Source organism: Octodon degus, unplaced genomic scaffold (assembly GCF_000260255.1).
Source record: "Octodon degus isolate 3935 unplaced genomic scaffold, OctDeg1.0 scaffold00096, whole genome shotgun sequence".
Taxonomy (NCBI): domain Eukaryota; kingdom Metazoa; phylum Chordata; class Mammalia; order Rodentia; family Octodontidae; genus Octodon; species Octodon degus.
The window spans coordinates 822885-830053 of NW_004524672.1; positions in this window are offsets into that span (position 1 = coordinate 822885).

A 7169-nucleotide genomic window follows, 5' to 3' on the forward strand; every position below is an offset into this window, starting at 1 on the left:
GAGAGAGAGAGAGAGAGAGAGAGAGAGAGACAGAGACAGAGACAGAGAGAGAGACAGAGACAGAGACAGACAGAGACAGAGACAGACAGAGACAGAGACAGAGAGAGACAGGGAGAGAGAGAGAGAGAGAGAGAGAGAGAGAGAGAGAGAGAGGCCTCAGCGTGAGATGTGCGTGGCATCCTTCACATGCTGTGTTATCGGCACCAGCCTGTGCTGTGGACCAGCGAGGGCTTCCGGAGCTGACGATGGCGCATGTGTCCTCACGCCGAAACTGGACAACTGCTGCACTACACATGCCCTGCAGGGTCGCAGCAGGCTCAGGAATTCCATTCCGGTGGCATTAGCACAGTAATGCACGCTAGTCCTAATACACGTTTATAATCTTATTGCCTAATTGTCTCAGCTTTTTTTTTTTTTTTTTTTTTTTTTACTGTATTTCTGATACTTTTCCACAACCATCAAGATCAAGAGCCAGAGGGTTGGAGGAGAGCGGAGGGAAAGGGCTGAAACATGGCAGCGCGGATGCCTTATGGGCCCGTCCCGGCGTCCCAGGAGGAGCGTCAGCATCAGGTGCTGCAAATGTGAACTCATAGACATTTTTAAAACTTAAAAAAATATTCCAATAGGAAAAACAACTCGCCATATACTAATATCTAGAGCTAACACCACTGCCTCCAGAGTAGCTTATTTAGGTCTTTCCTGTTTCGTCTTGTTTAAAAAAAAAAAAAAAAAAAAAAAAATGCCACGTATTAATTTTAAACATTTTCTGACTGTGGGTTTTGTGAGGGGTTTTTTGTTTTGTTTTGTTTTTCTTCTTAGTAACTTGGTTAAAGCTGAGAAAAGAAGAAAGTTAAGAAAGTGAAAAATCATACCAGCATGTTTTTGTTCAGAATGAAAACGTTTAAGAGAAATTGAAACTAACCTTTAAACTCACTTGAAACTCACTTTTGTATGAGCTGCTGGCTCCTACCTCAGTTACAGTGGTGACTTAAAATCGACCTTTTTTTATTTCCGAGCGTTTACACTACGAAGACCCATTTACACAGGGCTCTCACTTCTAGGGTATTCTTGCAAACCAAGTGGGTGCCTTTGTACATGATGATGGATGGGACAAGTAGAACAGATCACCCCACAAGGCCAAGCAGCATGTGATGTAAAAACTACAAGCCATGCTCAGAATACGCACACACTCCTGTGTAACTGATTAGGAGGAGCAGAGGTGAGCCACAGTTTTCAGTGAGAAAAGCAGTAAGACGTTAACAGGGCCCTACTGGTTATTTTAACCAGCAGTGGGCCTAACATACAGTTATATTTGAAATGCGTCAGTCAGAATGGAGCTCACTCTTCATACCTTTCCAAATTGTTGTTCCATCCTCCAAGCTAACTGCATAAAGCCACTGCAGCTCTAATGTCTAGTACTGGACAAAGTAGGGCCGTTCTCAGGTCCTCCGGCTAACAGCAAGATGGTATTCACATAGGGTTGGATAGTTGCCTTTAATATGGACATGATTTATTTGAAGGATTGGAAGAATAATTTGTATAAAGGGATGACAAAGAGTGTGGCTTCATCAAAACCACCTTCATGTAGACCTTGTCCAAGACCAGCCGTGACAGACCAGCTATGGACAGCCCTTTACAGCACATAGAATGCTTTTGTGCAGTGACAGGCATGCCACACACACCCTATCGTTTGGTCTCAGCTGGCTCTCAAAGACATCAATTCAGTCCAGTCCCTATTAGGAGGGGATAATGCTTCATGCAGCAATACATAAAATGGAAATAAAAATAGCATCTAGGGGCCGGGGAGATGGCTCAGTGGAATAAGTGCTTCCCTGGCAAGCACAAGGGCCTGAGTTCAATCCCTGGTTCCACCAAAAATAAAAAATAAAAAAATAACATCTTACCACTCTGTAGCTCATATATGTATTTGGTACATTGGTATTCAAATGCCCACTACTATGAGTAAATTATAGAAGTTCAAAACAAAATCTACAAATTGTGCCTACAATTTGTCATGGTGTAGTTGTTTCCAGTAACTTAACTACAGCAAGTAAAAATTTATCATTAGTAAAATGTGGAATATCAGAGACATAAACTTAACTGCAAAATGTTGAAAGCACTTTTTTTTAAGGCCTGGTAGATAGCTCAGTGGCATAAGAACCTGCCTGACAAGCGGAAAGTCCTAAATTCAATCCCTGGTACAAAAAAAGAGGAGGAGGAGGAAGAGGAAGAAGGAGGAGGAGGAGGAGGAGAGGGGTAGGGGAGGGGAGAGGGGAGAGGAGAGGGAGGGGGAGAGGGAGAGGGAGAGGAAAAGGGACAAGGAGAGGGAGAAGAAGAAGGAGGAGGAGAAGGAGGAAAAGGAAGAAAAGAAGAAGGAGGAAAGAAGAAGGAGGAGGAGAAAAGAAGGAGGAGGAAAGGAGGAGGAAGAGGAAAGGAGGAGGAGGAGGAAAGGAGGAGGAGAGAAGAAGAAGAGGAGGAGGAGGAGGAGGAGAAAAGAAGGAGGAGGAGAAGAAGAAGAGGAGGAGGAGGAGAAGAAAACAAGGAAGGAAGAAAAGGAAGGAAGGAAGAAAGGTAGGAAGAAGGAAGGAAGGAGGAAAGAAAGAAGGAAGGAAAGGAAAGGAAGATGGAAGGAGGGAGGGAAGGAGGGGAAGGAAAGAAAAGGAAGAAAGAACTTTCTTTCCTGCACAGTGCTTAGTATCAAACCCAAAGCCCTGCTAGGCAGGTGCTCTGTTCATGGACTATACTGCCAACTCCTTAATGCTAATTTTAAAAATTAACTTTCAAGTGAATAAATGAATCAAATCAAGCAGTTCTTTCATTTACTATTTTTTAAATGATTGCCAAGCAGCATCTAAAACCAAATGACAGCAGATGTATTTTTTGCAAATTGGACTGTTTGGAACATCAGTGATTAATTTAGGCAAGTGTTAAAATGTGTCGCCAAGATTTTACAGTGATACATGTGTGTGAAGAGGTATTTCTCAAAAGAGAGAAGCACTTACTACTTTCTTATGTTCTTTGAGGCCTAATTGTACTACAAGAGACTTCACAAATTTCTTTTCTAGCACTGTGCAGGGTCTGAGCTCAGCCTGCCTGCAAGCACAGTACCCATTCTCTGTCCTGGTATCATAAAATTTATTTCTGGAGTACTAGAGATTTAGCTCAGAAAATGTTGGTCTACATCCTCAGCCTGTTTCAGACTGTTCATTTTGAGTCAAGGTCTTGTGTTGCCCAGACTGGCCTTGAACTTGGGATCCTCCTACCTCAGCTTGCTATGCATTTGGGATTCTAGGCCTACACTACACCAGACTTTGGAGAAATATTTTAAGCACTTTGGTTTTGTACATGGGACAAATCTGGTACAACAAGAAAAACAGCTCCTAGGCAGAAAACACAAATGAGGAGCTAGAAATGACAAGGTAATTACCAAGAAAGGCAGTTCCTGGTTGGGTCTAGCTTGTTTGGACCTGCCTGTGGTTTATAGTTAGGCTTTTCTCAGGTACAGCGTCTGTCTAGGTTTGGTTTGGGGAAGTTGTTGGAGAAGAGGCACATGATGATGCCTTGTGACAAGTAGGCCAGGCCAGCACCCTGGCACACTGCGCAGAGGGCCGTGGGCAGTGCAGATACCTCAGGGAAGCTCTGGTCCTATGAGAAGAAGCAACAGGTGCCTAGGTGTGGGGGACAGGTCCCCAGAGCCCTGACGGTGACCTGTCCAGTGGATGTGTGCTTAAATCACTCTCCATCCACATTTGTCAGTCAACTTGTTCGAAGTCGTAGAACTCTCTTATATACACCATTTGCATCACAGAATAAAAGCAGAGTCATTCAGAGTTATTTCATTTAATTAGGAAAGTTAGGCAACAGTTATTGTAGTGACTGGAAAGAATAATAACAGAAAAAGTGGGAAATTCAGATATAGAGAAATGAACATATAAAGTTGAGCACCAGAAAAATACTCTTCAAATAGAACCCACAAAAAGGGCCCGTGGAGGTGGAGTGAACTTCAGAGAGTGAGAGAGGCATACAGTTTTGTAATGATCATTTCCAGAAGAGAAAGAAAAAGAGAGAGAGAGAGAGAGAGAGAGAGAGAGAGAGAGAGAGAGAGAGAGACAGAGAGAGACAGACAGAGAGACAGAGAGACAGAGAGACAGAGAGACAGAGAGAGGTTTCAGGCTATTGGGCTCCAAGAGATAAGTATTAAGCACAAAGGACTAAGTTTCAGGATATCCAGGTGATTCCAAGTAGAAAGGTCTCAGGCAGAGAGATGGAGGAAAGGCACATGAGCTGGAGAGAGCAAGTCTTGGCATTTCTCATCCTCCAGGCAGAGCCAGGCAGCCCCACTAGCAGCAGCACTTCTTCTGGCAGCAGCACTTCTGCTGGCAACAGCCCTTTCCACAGCCACAGCCACAGGAGCCGCAGCCACAGGAGCGACAGCAAGTGCGGCGGCAGCAGACAACCACGGGGGTGCTGCAGCAGCCCCCACAGCAGCCACGGCAGCAGGGGCAGCAGCCAGAGCAGCAGCCGACCCGGTAGCATCTGCAGGTGGTACAGCTGTTGCAGCCACCACAGCTGCCACAACCACCACAGCCACCACAGCCGCCACAGCCACCACAGCCGCCACAGCCGCCACAGCTGCCACAGCTACCACAACCTCCACAACCACAGCAACCCATGGTGTTTGTAGAGAAGACTCAGGTGAGGTGAGGTGAGGAGAGAAGATTCAGGAGAGTACAGGGAATCTGGTGTCCCTTCCTGCTGAGGGCCATTTTATACCATCTTGAGGAGAATGGTAGTGGCCTGACCCAGGACACATGACCAATGGCCACTTCCTTGTTACTATTTATTTCACCATCTAGAAAGAATTTAGAGTTATTTCTTATTTATAGCCTTGTTAGAAACATTTGGATTAATAGGGTTTCATAAACTTTAAAAACTAAGACAGCATCTCAGACAGGGAAATGTGAGTATCTGCTGATTCAAGAAGTGAAAAGAAAAATGGAAGTGGAAAGATTAAGTTAACACATATGGTGGCCTCCACTTGTGGCATGACCTAGTCAATTTGAGAGCACAACCCCAAGCATTTCCGGCCCATGTGGAGTGGCAGAGACCAGAAAATCTCTGTGCTCCGGGAGGATACAGAGCGGATCTGGTCCAGAGAACAGGATTGACAGCTCTTGGGCCACTTAGCTTTATCCCTTCACCATATCCTGACTCTCCTCATTGCCTTAGATGAGTTGGCAGATTTACCAGGTGGAGGAATATGTGCTTCTTGAAGACAACCACTGCCCCCTGTAGGCCCACAAAAGCCCCTTTACCTCTGATAGGAGCCTAGAAGCAAAGCCCAGCCTGCTGAGAGGGGAAGAGCTAAGCAGAGGATGGATAGGCCTCAAGGTTGGCCTCAACCATCAGTGACGCTAGAAACAATTCCCCTCCCTAGGGTGAAACATAGCCACAAATCCTGGGCAACCGCAAGTTCAAGGTGGATAATCTGCAGCTGAGATCAAGGACCCTAAGTGCCCTCACTTACATGGGTGGAGAATAAGCATAGAGTGCTACCTCAAACTTTAATAGTAAACTTACTTGTAATTACTCAGGTGGCATCTAAATGTGGTTCCTAACATCTACCCTAGCAGAGATAGAAAAGGGGGGATGAGAAGAACAGCAGCTACTACAGCACTAAAAGAAGGCAAAAATGGAAAAAACGAAGTAGCATGTGCAAGGAAAGCAAAAAAAAAATGTAAGTGAAAATGGCACACAAATGTAGATGCGTAATGGGCGTAATTCAAGAATAGAAAAAAAAAGAATAGATGTTCTTTTCAAGTATGTATAAAACATTTATAGAAATGGATCTTGTCCATACACAAAATGTCTCAAAAATGAATAAATTGGAATCATATAGACCATGTATTATGGCCATGATGCAACCAGATTAGAAATCAGTGACAAAATATTTATTTTTAGAAATATAGAAACACTTCTAAATACCTCATTAATCCAAAATACATCATAAAAATTAGAAAATCCAAAAATCGTGAAAGCAATAGTAGCTACAGAACTTCTCAAAGAAATTTATAAATCTGAAATGTGTATGTTTGATTTAAAAAATGAATTATTTAATTGTTATTAAATTACTCAGTCAATCTAATAAATTAGAAAAATTAACAATCCAAGTAAAATAAGAATAAAATAATAGGGATATGTGTAGAAAATGATAAAATAGAAATTAAACATAAAAGTCATTTAAGTCAAAAATTAATTCTTCAAAAATAGTAATAAAATGTATAATATTCTATAAATATTGGTCTGCAATAAGGACATCATACCTTTCCAAAATTAATATTGTGAATTAAAACTCTATATTTGTACTACTAACTTATTATTTGGTTATCAAATTCTGTTTTATTTTTCATAAAATACAAGAAAGATACATAATTCTAGATACAGCAGAAATTAAAGGACAAGAATATTGTGAACTTATTTGTACCCATAAATTAGAAACAGACAAGATGGACTTAGAAAAATATAATTTATTGAAGTTGACTAGAAGAATCAGAAGGCGGGGGCTGATCTTCAACTATTAAAAAGATTGCATCAAAAGTTTAAAATGCTTCCATAAAAAGGAAGGGAGGAAAAGGAAGAAAAGGAGACACTAAGCAAAGAAGAAAATCAAGCAGAACTCAGAAAAGGCACTTCATTCAGTTTGCCTTCCTCACCAACCAAAGAGGAAACACACGCTGCGGTTTGGAATTGTGATAGAAGTAAAGGTGGACGTGTCTTACGTGGGCATCTGCTCCAGAGACACTACATAGGGATGGAGACAGCAGACTCTCCTGGCAACCTTCCCAGTCCCAATTCCTGCACACTGTACGATTTCAGGAAAGCTACTTAATACTGTTGCATTTCAATTTTCTGACCTGTGAGATGGGTACGAGCATGGCCTTCCCTCACACACCACCACAATGGTCAAAGTGTTCGGTACACCGTCGGGGCCTTCTTGACCTCTATGACTATTAACAGCTACTTTTTCAAATTTCAGGTGCCCAGGCATACACATTTCCTTGAGCTGCTGAGTTTTCAACCAGATATCGTATTATTAGAGTTATTGTAGGACAGCCCAAAGATGCCATGTCATTCCCTAATTATATGGCAGAGGATGTGCTTTGGGAAAC